This window comes from Microtus oregoni, unplaced genomic scaffold (genome assembly GCF_018167655.1).
Source record: "Microtus oregoni isolate MIOR12 unplaced genomic scaffold, Mior012 000050F_020, whole genome shotgun sequence".
Classification (NCBI taxonomy): domain Eukaryota; kingdom Metazoa; phylum Chordata; class Mammalia; order Rodentia; family Cricetidae; genus Microtus; species Microtus oregoni.
Genome location: NW_024543244.1, coordinates 40,567 through 61,826, shown reverse-complemented (window position 1 = coordinate 61,826; position 21,260 = coordinate 40,567). Strand labels below are relative to the sequence as shown.

General features: G+C 41.3%; 3 long non-coding RNA genes and 1 other non-coding gene across 4 annotated transcripts; all 4 read left to right on the top strand.

The window, feature by feature from the left end:
* Window positions 1–10,178: 10,178 nt before the first annotated feature.
* On the top strand, window positions 10,179–10,250 carry Trnaa-ugc. Its single transcript has one exon. It is a non-coding gene; the product is annotated as a tRNA-Ala (tRNA).
* A 468-nt stretch (window positions 10,251–10,718) lies between these two features.
* LOC121437007 lies at window positions 10,719–17,393 on the top strand. Its single transcript, XR_005972912.1, has 3 exons — window positions 10,719–10,768; window positions 14,543–14,649; window positions 17,335–17,393. It is a non-coding gene; the product is annotated as an uncharacterized LOC121437007 (long non-coding RNA).
* Window positions 17,394–17,399: 6 nt separating this feature from the next.
* Window positions 17,400–19,113, top strand: LOC121437006. The gene is made up of 3 exons (XR_005972911.1): window positions 17,400–17,459; window positions 18,043–18,137; window positions 19,053–19,113. It is a non-coding gene; the product is annotated as an uncharacterized LOC121437006 (long non-coding RNA).
* A 325-nt stretch (window positions 19,114–19,438) lies between these two features.
* LOC121437005 lies at window positions 19,439–21,026 on the top strand. The gene is made up of 3 exons (XR_005972910.1): window positions 19,439–19,582; window positions 20,338–20,474; window positions 20,967–21,026. It is a non-coding gene; the product is annotated as an uncharacterized LOC121437005 (long non-coding RNA).
* The last annotated feature ends 234 nt before the right edge of the window (window positions 21,027–21,260 follow it).

The window sequence follows — 21,260 nt, the reverse complement described above, 5'->3', positions numbered from 1 at the left end:
GATCAAACAGTGGTGATGCTACCAATCAGCTGGCTGGATGCCATTTGCTTCACCTGCATAGAAATCCCTGTGGGTAGATGGGAAGGCCTTCAAGTTCTGATAGATGTCAGATTTTCCTTCCCACTGCACTTGACAGCTGCCAGCCATGACTGTATGCACATTAGTATGGAAACAGGGTCCCTCGGCCCTTTAAGTAGTACGGAACTTTTGGTCCTAGAACGTTCACATTGCCCAGTTCTTTGTTCCAACTTGCACCACAGCTTCAGGGCAGTCCAAGTACCATGGCTCCTCCATCCCTAATAGTAACCATTGGTACAGCTCTTCTGTAGGTCCAGGGCTCAGTGCTACTTAACCCTTAATACAAGATGGCATTGGCAAGTCTGAGCCCCAGCTTCTAAGACTCTTGACCCTCTCCACAACCAAGAACTGGACCGAGCCCCAGGAGTCCTGTTGAAGAGAGAGAGAGGAGGGATTGCTCAAGCCACTTTGGTCAAGGTCACTCACAGAGACAGCACAGCTGAGCTGGTGGGAGCTCAAGGACTCTGGACCTGTAGCTAGGGAGCCCACATGTGACTGACCTAGGCCCCCTCTTGTGTGTGAGAGTGTAGCCTGGTCTATTTGCGGGACCCCTAGCAATGGGATCAGGACCTATACCTGATGCAGACTCTGATACTCAGAACCTATCCCCATGCTGGTTGCCCTAACCAGCCTTGAGGCAGGGGGAGGAGCTTGGTCCCCCTTCAAGTTGATGTGTCAGGCTTTGTTGACTCCCTTTGGAGGCCTGCCCCTTTCTTAACAGACAAGGAGGAAAAATGGGTGAGGGGAGTAGATAGGGTGGAAGAAAAAAGAGGAGAGGAGGGAGGGGAACACTGTGGTTGGGATGTAAAATAAATGAATGAATAAATAATAGAAATATCCTTGACCCTGAAATATATAGATAGCCCAGTGGAACCCTCCACCCACTAGGACTTTCATGTTATCTTTCCTGTCACCTTACAGCTCTTCTCTTTCAGTATCGACCCTCCTTGCTCTCTTGACTCCTTTCTACTTCCCCTGCCCTTATTTCTTTCCTGGCCCCTTCAGATTTTTCAGCTGTTGCTCTTCAGCTGTGAGACAGCTGGTTGATTTGATGCTTCTTCTACTTGGCCTTCCTTCCCCACTGTCACTGCCAATCCAGTGTCCTCTGTCTGCCTGTCCCTGTCTCCCTGTCCCTTGCCCACATCTGTCTCATGCTCCTTCTTTGAGACACAACCTCACATAGCCCAGGTGAGCATTTAAACACGACCATGCTGCTTCCCTTGCTGAGAGCTGTGATTCCAAGTGAGACTCACCTTACTTGGTTCTGCTGGTGTTTTCTCCATCCCATCAGCAACACTACTGAAAGCTGGTAAGGAAAGACAAAGCAAGAGAAGCCTTGTCTGGTGTCTAAGGCTGCAACACCAGATCACACAGCACAGGAGAGCTTCTTCCAGCCAAGCCTGAACAACCTGATTATACAGTATAAAATGGATGTGGGGACCAATTCCAACCATCTGGCAGAAAACAATCACAATCTTGCCTCTTAGCATCAACCAGTATCACTCAGGTTTGTGCTGTGTCCCAGGGCAGCCTTGCCTCTTAAAACCAATCGCAGTCACTGAGACTTTGCTTTGAAAGCAGTCACAGCCTTGTATCTTAGCAACAGACACTACAGCAACTACCTTAGGCCATCACGAAATGGGCTCCCCTCTGGCTTATGGTAAACTATTCCAGACCCTTCTCAGTTGTACTGAGGCCTGTGATAACAGTATATCTGATGCAAACAGTTTCAAATCATCCAGGCTAGGGTCATACCCTCTGACTAGCACAAATCAATTGTGGACTTGGGGGAGTTTTCTCAAGGTATCTGTGGAGAGTTCAAGACTGTTAGTGATGACTTGAGTAGTCTGCCTAGCTGTTTGATTGACAGTCCTCAAGGCAGGCAGGGCACCAAGGAGAGTTCAACAGTTACCAATTAAGTTAGCACATGCTTTATCATCTTTGCTTATAGGAAATAAACAGTAGTAAGTATTTTTACAATCATAACTCAATGAACACCAACAGGTGATTTAATAAAAAACAAAACTGACCTCAATGAGGATAGGCCTCTCTCATCTCAATCAAGGGAAGCTTTGTCAGACAGGCCTTTTGCATCTCCTAGTTCCTTCTCCTAGTCAGGAAGTTCCTGACAAGGCAGAGTGACTTAAGACTAGAGAGTATTGGTGAACGAGCATCATTTTTCTGTCAGGAAGGACCTGGGTGTCTTAGTTACTCTTTTTCTGCTGAGATAAAACACCACAAACAAAGCAAATTAAAAAAGACAGTTTTTACAATGTGTTGGACTCACACATTCAGAGGGGTTACAGTCCATGATATCTGGGAAAAGGCTTGGCACTAGGAACAGCTAAAAGCAGTTAACATCTTGGCCCACAAACAGAAGGAAGATAGAGACCCTGGGAATGGCAGGATCAAGGATACAAGGGCCATATCTAAACATAAGAAAAGCAATATACAGCAAGGAAACAGCCAACATCAAATTAAGAGAACCACAAAGCGATTCCAATGACATCAGAAATAAGAAAAGGTTTCCACAATCTCTGTATCTGTTGAATATAGTACTTGAAGACCTAGTGAAGTCATGATTTTGTGAAATTTGTGAAATCTCTGCCACATGCTGCAAGACTATTTTGCATCTATAGAAAATTATCCATTGTCTGACTATGTGATGTGGGAGTCCCCTCTGTGTGCTGTGATAACCATTAATGAAAAAAGAAAGTACTTTGGAGCTATACCAAGACAGAACCTAGGAAGGCAGGGAAAGCTAGACTGAATGCTGAAAATAGAAAGTCAGGGAGAAGCCATGGAGCCGGTGCTAGAGACAGATGTGCTGAAACTTTGCTGGTAGGCGCCACGACCTCGTGGTAATGCACAGATTAATGAAGATGGGTTAAATTAAGATGTAAGAGTTAGCCAATAAGAAGCTAGAGCTAATGGGCCAAGCAGCGATTTAAATAATACAGTTTCTGAGTGATTATTTCGGGGCTAAGCAGCCGTTAAACAACAAGCAGCTCACTCCCCCCCAACAATTATGTGGCTGATTCTTCTGATATTTCATCAGACAGAGGGCTGATATCCAAAATATACAAAGAACTCAAGAAATTGGTCATCAAAAGAACAATAATCCACTAAACAGAGAACTGTCAACAGGGGAATCTAAAATGACTGAAAGACATTTAAGGAAATGTTCAATATCTTTAGTCATCAGAGAAATGCAAATCAAAACAACTCTGAGATTCCATCTTATGCCTGTAAGAATGGCCAAGATAAAAAACACTGATGACAACTTATGCTGGAGAAGATGTGGGGTAAAATGAACACTCCTCCATTGCTGGTGGGAGTGCAAACTGATATAGCTGCTTTGGAAATCCGTATGGTGATTTTTCAGAAAATTAGGAAACAACCTACCACAAGACCCAGCAATACCACTTTGGGGAATATACCAAAAGAATGCTCAATCATTCCTCAAGGACATGTGCTCAACTATGTTCATAGAAGCATTATTTGTCATAGTCAGAACGTGGAAACAACCTAGATGCAACCTAGATTGAAGAATGGATAAAGAAAATCTGGTACAAAATGATGGAATCTTGAAATTTGTAGGAAAATGGATGGATCTAGAAAAAACATATTGAGGTCACCCAGACTCAGTGAGTAAAATATAATATGTATTCACTTATATGTGGCTTTTAGACATAAATCAAAGGACCCTAAAGAAACATACATGAATCTACACAGGAAGGTGAAAGAGATAAGATCTCCTGAGTAAATTGGGAGTGTGGGGTTCATAGGAGAAGGTAGAAGGGGAGAGATGAGGAAGAGATGGAGCAGAGAAAATGTATAGCTCAATAAAAACAATAAAATGGAGTGTTGCAACAGTGGTGAATTATTATCATATTTATGTAAGGAATATTCTTGTATATTTGAATTTCATTTATCATATAAAAAGAATAATGTTTATTATTTTGTCTTGCATTCTATTTTCTCCACGTGCTAAGTGCTGAGATTGTAGGCATGGCCCACCAGCCTTGACTAAGAGGATTTGGGGGGTGGGTTCTATTGCTTTTTAAATTGATCAATTTGTTTTTTAAAATTTCATTTTACATTCCAACCACAGTTCTCCCTCCCACCTCTGCTCACACTCCCCATGCCTCCCCACAGCAGCGCACATCTCTTCTACTCCTCCTAAGGGTAAGGGCACATTAATTTGGGACGGGACCAAGTCCCTCTTCCCTGCATTAAGGATAGCATCACATCTCAACACAGAGAATGGGCACCAACAAACAAGGCTGAGTACCAAGGATAGATCCTGATCCCACTGCCAGTATTACCTCAGATAGTCCAAACTTCACAACTATCTCTCCACATACAGAAGGCCCATCTGAGTCCATCAATTACTGGAGAAGCCTCTATAATGATAGTTGGGGTAGTCACCAATCTGATAATAGGGGAAGGCCGGTTCAGGAACCCTCTTCACTACTGCTAGGAATCTTAGCTGGGCTCATCCTTGTGGATTCATGGGAATTTCCCTAGCACCAGGTTTCTCCCTAAAACCATAGTGACTCTCTCTATCAAGTTCCCTCTTTCATTGCTTTCCCACTCCATTCTCTATGACCATCCTGTTCCCTCATGTTCTCCTTCCCCATTGCCTCTCCTTCACCACCTCCTCACCCCCAGTTTACCCAGGGGATTTCATCTAATTCCCCTTCCCAAGGCGATCCATGCATCCCTCCTTGGGGCTTCCTTGTTACATAGCTTCTCTGGAGCTCTGGATCTCAGCCTGGTTACCCTTTGCTTTACATCTAATATCCACTTAGAAGTGAGTACATACCATGTTTGTCTTTCTGAATCGAGGTTACCTCACTCAGAATTTTTTTTCCAGTACCATCCAATAACCTGCTAATTTCATGATGTCGTTTTTCTAAAATAAGAATAATACTTTATTATATAAGTGTACAGCATTTTCTTTATCCCTTATTCTATTGTGAGACATCTAGGTTGTTTCTAATTTTGGGCTATTGGGAATAGAGTGGCAATGAACATGGAATAGCTATTATCCTTCTGGTAGGTTGAAGTGTCCTTGGGGTATATTCCCCAAGTGCTATATGTGGAATATGAGGTAGTTTGAGTCCCATCTGTAGTACAAGTATTGAAGAGATCAGGATACAAGGAACCTATCTAAACACAATAAAAACAATTTACAGCAAGCCAACAGCCAGCATCAAATTACACGGAGAGAAACTCAAAGTGATTCCACTAAAATTAGGAAGAAGACAAGGATGTCCACTCTCTCCATATCTTTTCAATATAGGATTTGAAGACCTAGCTAGAGCAATAAGACAACAAAAGGAGTTCAAGGGATACAAATTGGAAAGGGAGAAAAGTTAAACTTATTATTTGGAGATGAAATATAAGTGATCACAAAAACTCTACCAGAGAACTCCTACAGGTGATACACATCTTCAGTAATGTGGCAGGATGCAAGATCAACTCAAAACAATCAGTAGCCATCCTATATACAAGTGACTTGATTGGTTGAGGGGGAGAGAAATGGGAAGCTGTGGCGGGGAGGAGGCAGAAATCTTTAATAAATAAATTAATTAATTAAAAAAAAGAAATCAGAGACATCACTTTTTGCAAAAGCCACAAATATAAATTCTCTTGGGGTAACTATAACTAAACAATTGAAACACCTGTATGAGAAGAACTTTAAGTCTCTAAAGTGATGTGGGAGAGTCTTCTGTTTTGTCTTGATTTCATTGGTTAAAGAAAGAAACTGCCCTGGCCCTTTAATAGGACAGGAAATTAGGTAGGCGGAGTAACAGAACAGAATGCTGGGAGAAAGAAGCCAAGTCAGGCAGTTGCCATAGCTGTGCTCTCCAACATGGATGCAGGTTAAGATCTTACCGGTAAGGTACCACCTTGTGGTGGTACACAGATTATTAGAAATGGATTAATCTAGATGTGAGAGTTAGCCAATAAGAGCCTAGAGCTAATGGGCCAAGCAGTATTTAAAAGAATACAATTTCCGTGTAATTATTTGGGGTGTAAATCTAGCCATGTGGGCAGCCGGGTGCTGGGGAGGCAGCCCACCGCTCACTCCATATTACAGAGTGGTGCCCTACAACATTAAAGAAAGAAACTGAAGAAGATATCAGAAAATGGAAAGATCTCCCACGCTCATGGATGCTCTTGCATAGGTAGGACCAACATAATATAAATGGCAATCTTACCAAAAACATTCTAGAGATTCAAAGAAATACCCATCAAAATCCAAACACAATTGCTCACAGACTTATAGAAAAATATTCAACTTCATATGGAAAAACAAAAAATCCTCAGAATAATTAAAACAATCCTGTACAATAAAAGAACTTCCAGAGGCATCACCATCCCTGACATAAAACTTCACCATAGAGCTAAAGTAATAAAAGACAATTTGGTAGGCATAAAATCAGACACATGGACCAATGGAATCAAATAAAGATGCTGTCATTAATTCACACACCTGTGAACACCTGATTTTTGACAAGGAAGTCAAAATATACAATGGAAAATGGAAGTATCTTTAACAAATGGTGCTGGATAAATGGTGTCAACATGTAAAAGATTACAAATAGATCTAAATCTTCAGCCATACACAAAACTCAAGTCCCAATGTATCAATGACCTCAACATAAATCCAGTTGCTCTGAACCTGATAGAGGAGAAGGTGGGAAGTATCCTTGAACACATTGGCACAGGAGACCGCTTCATAAATATAACAGGAGTAGCACAGACACTGAGAACAACAACCAATAAAAGAGACCTCCTGAAACTGAAAAGCTTCTGTAAGGCAAAGGACATAGTCAATAAGACTAAATGACATCCTTCAGAATGGAAAAAGGTCTTTACCAATCCCACATCTGACAGAGGACTGATCCCCAAAATATATAAAGAACTGAAGAAACGAGGCTCAAAATACCCCAATTTAAAAATGGGGTATAGAGCTAAACAGATAATTCTCAACAGGACAATCTCAAATTGCCAAAAGAAATTTAAGGAATTGCTGAACATCCTTAATCAACAAGGAAACATAAATTAAAATGACTCTAGGATACCATCTTACACCTGTCAGAATGACTAAGATAAAATTATGAGGACAGCTTATGTTGAAGAGGATATGGAGTTAGGGGAACACTCCTCCACTGCTGGTGGGAGTGAAAACCTATACAGCCACTTTGGAAATCAGTATGGTGGTTTCTCAGATTGGGACTCAGTCTACCTCAAGACCCAGCTATACAACTTTTGGGCATTTTTTGTTTGTTTGTTTTTGTTGTTGTTCGGTTTTCAAATGTTGCTTGACTGCTTAGTCAATGTTTTGGAGAAAAATCTTGCAGTTTTCTGTCATAGGTGGATGGCCTATCTTAGACATTCCTCTGAAAAGACTTACCTTATATTCCACAGTCCTACTGTTTATCCCTAGCTATGTCTTCATGGTAGATCCTACACTCACTGCTATAATGCAAAAATTCCTGAGAGGAGATAGTTTATTTCCAAAAGTGAGTTCTGCCAATTGTCTGAGTCCCCACCTAGGTCATCTTAGTTCTGCTTCTCAGTTGGTAGCCTTCGAAGGAAGGACTTTTGCTTTGAGTGAAAGCGAGGAGAGAAGGGAGGCCTTTCCTGTGTGCAGGGACAGTTGTACAGCAAGGTTATGTTAGAAGCATGAAATCATGATAGTTATCCTGATACTTTTCTTATTTTCGCCCTGTGTTTAAAAGACACATTTTTCTTTAAATATATTCTGATTAGAGTTTCCTCTCCCTTTAACCTCCCCAGTTTCTCCCCTCCTCCCATAACATCCAGATCCACCACCTTTCTGATTCTTATTAGAAAACAATAAGTTCCTAAGAGATAAAAAATAACAAAATTAATTAGAATAAGATAAAATGCAACTATCACATAGAAGTGTCCTTGTGGTAGGGTAAAGTGTCCTTGGAGTATATAACGAGTGTGCTTTATTTGGAATTTAAGGTAGATTGATTACCATATGGAGTACAAATCCATCTAAATCAACTCACAGAAACTCAAAGAGACCAAAGCAGCAAGCATGAGGCAGGCATGGGTCTGCACCAGGTCTTCAATGTGTATATTATCTCTTTCAGTATTTTAGGAGAACTTTTATTTGTATTTTTGTGGGGCTGTTGAGTGTGTGAAGAAGTGCGTCTCTGATTCTTGGGTCTTCTTGTGGGCTCTTTTACTCCTGTTCATTTGTCTCATCCAATTTCAATTTGATAATTGTGATTTAAAGTCTTATTCTAATTTATTTTGTTGCACTTTGCTGTTATCTCTTAGAAGCATATTATTATCTACTGAGAGATAGAAACAGAATGGATCCTGAAAGAAGGGAAGGTAGAGCAGAACTGGGAGGAGTAGAGGGAAGGAAAATTATAATCAGGATAGATTACGGGGAAAATCTATTATGAATGAAATTGAAAGGATGATTCCCAGAAAGAAAGATAACACAAAAGGGTCATGGCTCACAGAGATACACTGACTCATATTTTATTACTTCTAGGTCATTTGGGTATCAGTACTTATCCACCAACATCTCAAACCTAGACCACAGTCAGTACTGAGATGTTATTGCTTCTTCCGTTGCCCTCATTTACCTTTTGTTTCCATCCCTCCATCCCTCTCTTTTTGCTTTTGTCTTCACTTAATTTAGGTAGCTCTCGGTCTACCACACTCGCTCACCTGTTTGCCATTACTCCTTGTCTTTATCTAGAAGTTATATATTAAAGGCCTGTTTTAATATCATTCTTTGTAGTATTCCAATAATTGTTGAGGTTAAGCAATGTCTTATGTGGACTCAGTCTTCTATAGTCTGGCATCTTCTCAGGTACTCTTTATTAATTTTTTCCAGTTGAACCTTGGGAGGAGTGAGAATATGAGCAGAGGTCAAGACCATGATGAAGACACACACTGAAATAGTTGTGAGCTCACCAACTCTGGCCAGACAAGGAAGGAACCAGCATAGGACCAAGCTGGACCTTCTGAATGTGGGTGACAGTTTATGGCTGGGGCAGACTGCAGGGCCACTGGTTGTGACACCAGGATTTATCCCTGCTGCTGGTGCTGACTTTTTGGAAACCATTGTCTTTGGATGGATACCTTGCTCAGCCTGGATATAGTGGGGGAGGCCTTGCTTCTTCCTCTGGGCAATGTGCCTTACCCTCTCTGAGGAGTGGATGAAGGTGGGCTGGGAGGGGGGGTAAGTGGAGGGAATGGGCTGAGGAGAGGGAATAGAAACTTGGATAAGCATGTAAATGAGAAAAAAGATAGATTGCTTTCTTTCTAAAAAATACTCACTTTTCTCACTCATCTGAACATACATACAATATTTATTTAATGATTTTGTATATTGAGACATATACTAGATGATGTGTGAAAAGGAGGACATATTTCAGAAAACCTCTCATTTTTGAAACTTACAAAGCGTGCGGTGAGATACATAAACGTGCAGAAAGTGACAGTACCTTAGGGTTTTATGAACCAATAGCTACCGCACATTTAGTTATTGCCATAAATGGAGTGATGGACAGTATTGGCAACGTTAAGAAACAAAATGAGCAGCCTGACCAAGATTATAAAAACTGCCTTTCAAGCCCTGAACCTAATTAGTGCTTTAAAAGAGGAAGAAGGTATGCTAGAGAGGGTTTCAGGAAGCTACTCATACTCTCAGATATGACCGCATATCAGCAACATATAATTATTAATTCCGCATGATACTGGCATGTTGAACCACCTGCAAGGTAAAGTTGAAGTAAAATTGATGGGACTGAGTACTTCAAAGTATCATTCATTGTTAGGTTACTTTGCTTTAAAGAGCATAAGGTTTGTTGTTATTTTTGTTGTTGTTATTATTTTTATTGTTATTATTTTTCCTTTGACTGAAAATAGATTGTTTTCTCATGCAACAAAAGTCCCATGAATCCTATCAAAACACTAAACCTGGAATCCAATATGCTCAAAGGACCTGATGCAGACCCTTGCAGAGACTCTGAACGTTGGCTCGGTCGCTCTGAATTCACATAGGCTTTGATGAAGCTGTTACCAGGTTTGGGGATGTAGCTCAGAGGTAGAGCACATGTTTTGCATATGTGAGGCCCCGGGTTCGATCCCCGGCATCTCCAAAGCAGTTCTTTTAACCTTTGACTGTTCTTTTTCAGGATGTTTCTGTACAAGATGTCCCAGACTTTAAATTCCCGTGATGAGGTCATATATGCATAGTTAATTATTGGAATGAAATTGCTCGTTTGTCACCGTGACAGCAATGTTCATCTTTGTGACGACATTTCCATAGATACCACCATGGTCTGGTGAGTACAATGTGGTCGGGCTTTTAGGGATATGCTTTGTTCACAGAGCGGAAAAAAAAAAAAGAAAAGCTCTGCATTCGTAGTGGGGACAGTTTCTCTAATGGGTATGCTTTCTTGAGTGAAAACAAGGGTGAAGAGTTCTTCCTTTGAGAGGAAGTAAGGGAGGGCTGGGCGGAGCCATTCCTGGTTACTAAGGGGGAGGCAGCATTGCGGTTGTCATAGAAACCGGGGTCATTATGGCGACTCTTTTCAAATGGCGACCGGACGATGTCCTGGAAAGGAGCATTCAGTTCCTGGTGTTTGGACTGAGTTGAGCTTATGGATTCCCGGAGGTGAGCACCAGAATCTTTCTGAGGGTTGGGAGGCAGATGCAGGGATTCCAGACCCAAGTAGGACCACTCCTACCTCGGGGTTTGCAGCCTGTGTTTCTCCGGAAGGAGAGAGACTTGGGACCATTCTGCCTCCTCCTGTGCTGTTCTGTACAGGGCTGTGCTGGAGCCATTGTCCAGGAGGGGAATTGTGGGAGAGTGAACAGGAGGGAGATGAGGCCAAATGAGCACTCTGTGATCCCGACTTCCTACTCTGTGCTTGAGATTGTTCGCCCATGGATCGGTGAGATGTAAGAGATAAGTGAGATAGCAGGGCTGTCTTTCCAAGTTGCAGTCAGTCAGATCTCTGGGCAAACAGAAAAGAAAGCAATTGTTTTCTCTTTGAACAGTTTTAATATTATTTGAATGAGTTAATATTCAGCTATTTATTCCCAGCTTTATTTACCACTGGATGACCAGCGAGCACCTTCCTCTCCACTACCCCCTTCTTCCCCAGACCTGTCTGTACATGTCCCTCTCTGTGAAAAGGCCATGAGATTGCTAGCCCATAGGACCGGTGAGATTTAAGAGGGAAAGCCTAAATGCTAGTCAATAATTACCCTACATGTCTCAGATGAGTGGTAAAAGACTCACTTGGTTAGAGGATTTTCTTTTTAGTAATCTGCGGTTTTGTTTGGATTTGAGACAGCATTTCACTGTGCCCTACCCTGGCTCAGAACTCTCAGTGTTTCTCCTGCCTTGGCTGCCTCGTGAAGGGGTTGCAGGTGTGGGACACTTTGTGCTTGGCACCGGTCTGGCATTTTAATTTCCATTTCCTTGGGCCCGCCCTGCCAGGTGGCCCTGATCTCTCCTCAGAATCCCTAAGACACTGCTTATGGCCTTAATATCTCTAATGAATCTCAATAAAGGGGGCAATCCTATCAACACCCCCTTGAAAAGCACACCTGAAATATTTCACGGGTCTCGATGACTACTTTCTGACTGACATATGAGGTTTTCCGTATGTTTCATAGAAATGCTTTATCAGATATATGTATTTCTAACTTTTCTCCTAGCCTCAGACTTATCATCTCAATTCTCATCCATGTCTTTGGAAGAGCAGGAGATTTTCAATTGTAAGATCCCACCTTCTCTAGTTCTTCAATTACGGTTTTTATTCGGTGTCTTGTCTGCGAAATCTTTTCCTGGAACCCAGTGACAGGGATTTTCTTCTTGTTTTCTGTTGGACATTTATAGGCTGATTTTTATATTTTTACATCTGTAATTTATTTTGAATGGTCTTCACATATGATACGATGTAGGTCCTAGTTTATATTTGTGGGTTTGGATATACACTTACCTCAGCATTGCTTCCTGAAAGGCCATCTTTATGCATCAAATTGCCTTGTTTATTTGTGAAACATCAGTTCTCCAATAATCCAATCATGGTACATATGCCAGTAATCCCAGTGCCTGGGAGGCTGCAGCAGGAGTATGGTCAGTTCTTCTCAGCACACACTACACGCACTACACACAAGCTTGATGCCAGCATCAGACACAGGAAAAATGTTGACTCGATATAGGCAGTGGTCTGTAAATGTGTGGATGTGAGCGTGGAATGTTGGTTTTGGACTTTTTCTTGCCAACTTTGATTCAATAGCATGCTGGTCCAATTACTGTAGGTTCACACAGAGGTCTCCTATCAGGCAATGCTGTTCTCTAACATTTGTCTGTTTCTAAGGTTTACACAAGCTATATATTTAGTCTACAATGTTTAGAGTTATCCACTCAATTTTTAAAAAGAATAAGTGCTATTTTATTGTTAGTGCATCGAATCTGTAGCTCAGTTTTGAATCAACAGACATCTTACTAATAATGAATTGTTTGAGCCGTGAACATAGTTGTCCTTTATTAAGACAGGTTGTCTCCAATTCAGCAATGTTTGGAAATCTCTCGGCCTATCAGCACTATGGATCTATCTGTCGGGATAATGCACAAATATTTGTACTTTTTGATTCATCTATAACTGCTATTATTTTTTAAACAAATTGATACGTATTGTTTTTTCTGTGAACAAATTATTAAATCTTCTGTAAACTGTCAGGAAACAAGTGTCAATGAAACTTACAAAGGATATTTTTTGTTGCAAGCATGGATTATTTCATGATGCAAACTATATTTGATGTGTAATGCAGCATGTCCCTATTTTCGTATCGGCATTTACAGGTTATTATTGACAGTCTGAAACAAATGAGAGAAATGTCCCAGAGAGAAGTCCATGGCCATCGTCACAGGAATCTCATTCAGACCACATAATTTAGTAGCTCTCACCATCCTGTGTGTGGTCAGAGATGAATCTGTTGTAATGTGGTTGTACCCCTTGAGCTCTCAGTAAACACCAGGGAGCTAGGAGAGTGAGAATGAGGTGTCGTGTGTGTGTGTGTGTGTGTGTGTGTGTGTGTGTGTGTGTACAGGAATTCCTTGGCAGAGGCTGGTCTGCAAAGCCTGGTTGATTGACTCTTAGACCTGCAGTGATATGGAGATGGTGGAAGTCGCAGTCCCAGGGCCTAATTACAATTTCCTTTGTGTTCTCTTGAGCCCATGAGTAGCCACTCCTTGGGCCCCCTGTGTTGGACTTACCTAACACCTTGTTACTAAGTGATGACGTTGGACCTGACATTTAAAATATCAGAATATGTCTCCTTATCAAAGCTTTAAGTTTCTACCAGTCAAACGACTGCGTGTCATCACATAGCAGCTAGTGCCTGTAGCTGTGGTTTCTCTGCTTTACCATAATAGTCTACTTAATATTATCACCCATGTACTTAAAGAGAGTCTATAGTTTCTTCATTCTATTATTATAAAAACTTCATGAAACTGTTTCCACATTGTAACTTGCAATTTGTACTAACATAAACCTGTCTCACTCATGTTTACTCACATATATTTGACTCCAGAATGAACTCTCTTCTTCCTTCGAGGTGAGAGCTGTGTGTTTACATTGACATTTGTTAGTGTGTGTTGTGTATATGCTCATGCTTGTGCAGATATGTCCCTGGATATATATTGTGAAAGTTAGTTAATCACTTACTGCTGTGATAGGTTATGTGTTATGATTCTCCTGGTCCTCTTCAATGATGACCTGGTGTGTAGTATACTGCTTACTTATCTCCATATTTCTTTACTCATGTGCTGACCTATATCAGTATGGCTCAACACCCATTTTCCCAAACTGTTCTCCTCTCTATTGCCGTTCTCTATTTCCATGCTCCATTTGTCCCAATATTGGCCAGAGGAATCCATTTAAGATGGCATCAGTGTTCATCTGGTGCCTCTGGAGAATTTCCTGGGTCTAAGCATTGCGCTCTCTGAGCCCCTGTGTGGAAAGGAAGTAATGATGCCCACCTCAAAGAATAATTTTCAGGGCCTGAATGGAGAGAAAACAAAACCTGTGTATTTATGTGGTTGGCGGATTTCCCTTGCCCCCTTTGTGCTGCCCATGGAAGGCTGTGGCATGAAAGTAGGGGCCTGAGTGCACACAGAGAGGGGGAGTTCTTGCCACGGGAATGGGAAATGCACAAGCTCACATTCCCAGTATGTGTCTGCAGTCACAGTTATCACTGTATATGCCCAGGGTGGTGAGATGACCTGGGAGGAGGAAAAACATCATTGTGTACCTTCCATTGATGTCGTCTGCACAGACAAGGCACCATCATTCCATCCCCTGGGATTTATGTGCTTCCTCATCCTGGTTTCCTCTACTTCATGAGTTTTCTTTTCCCTTCTGCTACCTTCTAGTGTAAAGTAAAGGGTTTAATCTTTGCAACCCAGAAGCAGGAGTTTTAAGGAAGAACCCAGTGTGCTGTGATGTCTGCCAGACTGAGCAGAACGTTGGGACATTAAGGGTGAGTTAGTTCCCTTACCCATCCTTAACCATTCAATATGATAACAATACCTCATGTTCTGTTCATTAGCAGCTCTTTGAGGTTAAATGTGATCCCATGTGCCTAAATGCCTTGTCATCTCAGTTGGATGGAAGGATCAAGGCACTGTGAAGTGAGTATGTTACATCAGCTATCCCAGATCTCTCTGGTCGGTGTTAGTGCTACTCAGATATCGTGATTGCCTTCAAGTCTAACCCTATTTGATGTTACTGCAATTATAGTTCCTTCACAATCACCATTGTAAGAACAGAATCTACAATACATTTACTCTGTGTCTATAGAGGACCACATCACATCACTTATACTTTTTGCTTCAAACATCACACAGAACTGAGAGATATTAAAAGGAAAAGGAAACGTATATATTTTAATCATATTCTGCATTGATATTCTTCTTCTTTCTTCCAGATATTTCTGATTCCTCTAATATTTGTTTGTTTTAGAAATTTCCTTTAGCCCTTTTTAGCAGCATGTCTCATATTGATAAACAATTACGTTTACTTTTGATGATGGTTTTTTATCCCCAAGATAATCCAGCAGAATAATTTATGTAGACATAGAGATTCAGGTTTGATAATTGCTTTTATTCAGCACTATAATAAATAGTGTGCTTTATCCCTTGGACTGCATGCCTCATTATAATTACGTGGCTCTCTTTTTGTCTACCAGAAACAGAATTCCTTCAACATGATCTCAAGGTTTTTTCTTTTTTCTTTTCTGAAGTTTGACTATATCAATCATTTCATGTATCTTGGGTTCATATGCTTCCTGGTTTACTCAACATTGTTTTAGAAATAGATTTTTTCCTTTGTGCTTTCATCTACAAGTTGTTGCATCTTCTGTTTTCATGGCCCACATATTTCACTGCCCTCTCTTTTCCTTCCTCTTTTAAGCTCCTGTTCGTCTCCTCATGGTCTGTTTTCTAGTTTTATGACCTGCAAGCATGACCACACACAGCCACACTCACAAACGAATTCAACTCTAGATTCGATATCTGAGAGAAAACTTGGGTCTTTTATCCTTACTTAGTCTGCATTGTTTTACAGACCTTCTGGAAAACTTGGGTCTTCTCCTACATTAATGGATGCATAGAGGTCACCATTCTTGGAATATTTTTGTCTTTTCTGCTAAGCCGTGGTTTCTATTGCTGTGAAAGAGGCCTTTCAGTGCATCAGTGCCTAGATACATATGTGCCTCCCAAAACCAGTTTGTGATGATTGGTTCTCTCCTTCCACCTCATGGGTCTTGGGAATTGAACTCAGCAGGCAGGCATAAGTATATGTGCCTTTCTTTTACCAATTGAACTACCTGCAAATTGCAACATTTTAATCCATACATGCATTTGTGTACAAATTTAACAGTCTCATGTGGAGTTAGTGTTGGCGAATGTTCCATATTCGTCTGGAGAGTGGGTAGGTTGTCTTCTATCAAGTTTCAGAAGTCCATAGAGCTACAGGAAAATTAGCTTTCATAAATCTTTTCAATGTATTATTTCCCATATGATTATTGTTGCATCGAAAACAGTGTGTTCCAATCTACTATTGTTCCTGAGCTTTTCCTTATCCATTGCATTACTCAGATCTCACTAAAGCAGTGGTTCTCAGTCTTCCCAATGTTGTGATCCTTTAATCCGGTTTGTCATATTGTGGTGACCTACGACTACAAAATTATTTAATTGCTACTCATAACTGTAATTTTGCTATTTTTATGGACCACAATGTAAATATCTGTGTTTATTTATAGTCTTATCTGATCCCTGTGAAAGGGGTCAAACTCAAAGGTTGAGAACCACTGATCTAAAGGAATATAATTGGTAGAATGTGCCTCCCAAAACCAACAATGGCTCTGTCTGGCAGAAAAGCCATAAATGGTAGTTGTTCAGTCAACAAGACTGGATGTCTCAGCAGTCCCAGTTTGGCACTGGAGATCTAGAGGATTCTTAGGGACCTGCTACTTTTCTTCAGTCACTATTGGAGTCCCAAAAATGTAGGTTCTAACTCCAACAAAGGGATGCCTCAGAAGCAGGGTAGATGACATTGCTGATAAGAATGAGAGCAAGCAAAAATAAAAGCTTTCCTCTTCCACGTCCTTTGATGTGGACTTCCAACAGAGATGATGATTAGGGTGAATATTCTCACCTCACATGATCCAATCAAGAAAATCTCTCACAGGAGAGTCCAGATACTTGAGTTTTAGTTGATTTCAGATGTAGTCTTAGTGACAACCAAGATTAGCCATCACATTCCTCAAAAAAATGCCACATTATTGGTATATTTCTTGAAAAAGTAACATTTTGCCACTAAAGTTGATCCCATAGAATTATTGTGGGTTTCAAAAATATCTCTTAATTGCATATTCTTTTAAGCATTTCTCAAATATCAGAATTTTTATCTCAGGTTACCTTTTATTTGTAATTGGCTATTATTTTTTGTTCATTTCTAAGTGTTCAGTGTAACATTTAAGGGATATGTGCTTAAAAGTCAGTATTTTAAGATTTTATCTTTTTTTCTGTCAATTATGTTTTATTTTATTTTATTTTTTATTTTTTATTGAAAAAAATTTCCGCCTCCTCCCTGCCTCCCATTTCCCTCTACCTCCTCCCACTCCTCTCCCCCTCCACCCACTCCTCTCCCCCTCCCTCTCCAGTCTGAAGAGCAGTCAGTGTTCCCTGCCCTGTGGAAAGTCCAAAGTCCTCCCCCCTCCATCCTGGTCTAGGATCATTGGGCTACCAGGCGACCCTGTTTATGTGCTGAGGAGTTCCATCTGGACGGGTGAGTGTGTGCTATCCAGGGGCAGATTGTCCAGGAAAAGAGCACAAACCCCCCTCCCCCAGCTCCTTCTGCAGGGCTGTCTTTCTTACACACGGCCTCCCCCCAAAGCCTGCGTTTTCTGAAAGGTTCTTTGCTCAGGAACAGTTTTCTGCTCCTACATTAAGGCTACCCACCCAGAGAGGTGAGTGTCTGCCAACCGGGCAGGCCTCAAGGACCCCCCGAAAGGGAGCACGTGCACCTTCAGCTTGTTGGCATGGTGTCCTGTGTTCTACTTGTCCCCGCCCTGCCCCCCAAGACCCCCCTTTTGTCCGCGGGTCATTGGACTACCAGGCGTCCATGTTTTGGTGTTAAGATTTTATCTTAACAGGTAACCTGAAGAGTATTTTTCTTTGCTTGATGTATTCATATACATTTACATTTATTATGAAATCAATACTCTTGGTCACTTAGAATCATCTCTATTCTATTACATGAAAAGCCATAGGTAGCACTTACCTTAATGATGTCTGTGAGATGTTCTGTATCCTAGATACAAGGATTCATTAATCTGGTGCATGGTTTTCAAACTTGTATTCCCCATCAGGGCATTGTCTTCATTTATCAACCATTACGTGGAAGAGCATACAGCTGACACTTGATGGACGTCCTAACAACAAGCTTCTCAACTTATAAAAAGAGGTTTGTTATATCTAAGAAGTTTGGTTTTTATTGCTTTTATTGAGCTATACATTTAGCTCTGCTTTCCTACCTTCCTATACCCTCCCCTTCCTCCTCTCCTTTGACCCCCCCCCCCCCATGGCCAGTTTTCTCAGGAATTCTTGTCTTTTTCTCCTTCCTATGTAGACCAGCAATGTCTCTCTTTCTTGTCTAGGTTGTCTGGGGTTGTGGAAAGTAGGCTGGTTTTTCTTTGCTTTTTATCCAAAAGTCACTCATGAGAGAGTACATATTACATTTGTTTTTCTGGGTCTGGGTAAGAAGTTTGTTTTGAATCCATGTTCCTGAGCTTGAAGGTATTTAGGTTGTTCCTCAGTCTGTTCCTCACTGCCTTCACATCCTTCATTGCACCGTTTATCATAGCTAGTTCTGTTGCTCTTTCTCTCCCATTTCTCCACCACACATTTTGCTCACCATAATGGCTTCCTGGAAGTAGCGGGTCGACCTGTGAATGTCTTCCCCAGCCCAGGCTTTGACAATGCAGGCTTGCCTGTGGGTGTGTGGCACCTGCCTGAACAGAATGGTGTCAGGCAGCCTGGGGATATCTTCCCGGCACCCAATGACTGCAATGTTTTAAAAATTGTGTGTATATTGTAAGCATTGCTGCTCAGATGGAAAGGGATCCTGGCAGTCAGGAGCCAAGGAATACCACAAATTCACCTTAAACTTAGAAGCTCACAGCCCTGCTTCAGGGAAAGCTTTTCCCAAATTAACAGCTCTGCTCTGGTAGGGGAGGGTTTCCCTAGCCAAGTTGTTACAGCTCTGCTCAGATCCTCAGAAGAGTAACAACTCTACTCTGCTAGGAGAAGCTTTTCCAGTTCTGCTCCCCTCTCCTCCACTCGTCTCCAGTTGAAGTCATTGCTTCTCTGTTCTTCTTAGGCAAAGAAGGTCTCACCCAAGCCTCATTCAAGAGATTCACTGGGAGGGAAGAGTCCAGGAGGTGGCTGACCCTGCAAAAGTGGGAAAGGCAGCTCCCAACTGAACAGGTACAGGGTGGTTTCATGCTCAATGATCTGCTGGTTTTCCTGCTCTGGGATTGGTTCCTTTTATGCTGAGATATTGGTTAGTTTGTTTTGCGGAATTGGTAAGTGGAAGAGTGTGTTTCTGTAGCTTTGGTTTCAGGGGCAAATGTGTTTATTTCACTGGCCTTTTTTAAACGTTGGACTCTGGTTTCAGGGCCAGTGAACTGATTCTAGTCTCAGGGTCAGTGTATGTTTCTTTTGCTCTGGTTTCAGGATTAGGGTGTGCTGCTTTGGACAGAAACGGGTGTTGCTCCCCTAGAAACAGATATGCAGTCCATTGTGGGCCAGCAAGTGAGTGCTGAGAACCCAGTCCGGGTCTTCTGTAAGAGCAGCAAGTCCTCTTAACCATGGGGCCATCTCTGCAGTCCAAGTCATCAAATATTAAACGTAATTACTATTTTTCTACTTTTCCCCATAATGACAATAGACATCTTCTTATACTCAGGTAGGTAAAAGTTTCATTATTATTTACCAATCCATAAAGTTTCATTTCTATGTTAGTTAGGTTTTCACTCCCAACCACTGCCCTACCCTGTCTGCAGGAAATTACAACAATCTGATATTATACCAGCACTCGGGAGGCAGAGGCAGGCGGATCTCTGTGAGTTCGAGACCAGCCTGGTCTACAGAGCTGGTTCCAGGACAGGCTCCAAAACCACAGAGAAACCCTGTCTCAAAAAAAAAACCAATCTGATATTATAGACAAATTAATATATATGCTGGAATGTATTAGAATAGAACCAGAGTTTAGAGACATCTGGCCTTCATTCATCTTGAATATATGTTTAAATTTATCTATTTTGTTGCCTATGATAATTGTTCATTCTTAATATTAAATGGTGTAGCAATGTATAGCTACACAGAAAATTTTATAATTTATTTTTATTTTATATGTATATATGTTTGCCTACATATAGGTATGAAGAGCACATGCATGCCTGGTGCCCATGGATGCAAAGAGAGGGTATTGGATCCCTTGGCACTGGAGTTACAGTTGGGAGCTGCCATGACAGTCTTGGGAAATGAGTCATTTACCTGTAGCCTGTTGTTTTGGTTGTTTTCAATTTCAGTGTCTTTTATATAAAGCTGGTGTGAACTGAAATAAATAAGTCATTAAAAGAAAATATGTCCTCTTCCTCCAGGTTATATATTTGGGAATGTGATGGTCAGATGACAATTAACATATGAAGACATTGGGAAATACTTTTCCAAGTCTCTGTCCTGTTTTCCATGGCCACCAGCAGTGGGTACGAGAGTTTCATCCTCCACAACCTGCCAGGTCTTTGTATGACAAGTCTTTATTTCTGAGTATTTTATGGGTGTGTCAAGAGTCCCCTCAGAGTCACCTGTCTCTCTTCCCTAAGTGTTAAGCATGTTGCGGCTGTATGTTTCTCTTAGTGGAGCATCTACTCACCCTTCTGGCCAACTTTTATTTTCTGAAATGTCTATTTTCTTACTGGCTCTTTTTGAGGTTTGGGAAATCTGGAAACAGTAAGACTGTCACCTGATACACAAGTTCCCACATTCATTTTCCCAGGCAGGAAAAATATGTTACTAACATATATTTGGAAGAGTGGACATTTTCTCACTTTATGGAGTTCTTAACAATCCAGTTGTTCATTTAATGAAAGGAGGTTTGTTATATCTAAGAAGTTAGTCTGTAATTCATTCGTTTTCTCCTACACGATTCATGTTTAGGTTGTATTCTTTTCAAAAAAATATTTATTTATTTATTTATTATGTATACAATATTCTTTGTGCATGTCTGCAGGCCAGAAGAGGGCACCAGACCTCTTTACAGATGGTTGTGAGCCACCATGTGGTTGCCAGGAATTGAACTCAGGACCTTTGGAAGAGCTCTTGACCACTGAGCCATCTCTCCAGGCTCTAGGTTGTATTCTTGATCAATTATCTTTTAGATTTCTTTTCACTATGTACTGAGTGTCTGCCTGTATGTCTGTGTGTACGATATGCGCATTTGAGTGCCGATGTCCACAGAGACTAGAAAAGACTGTCAGTTCCCCTGGCTCTGGAGTTATAGGCATCTGTCGGCCACCATATGGGT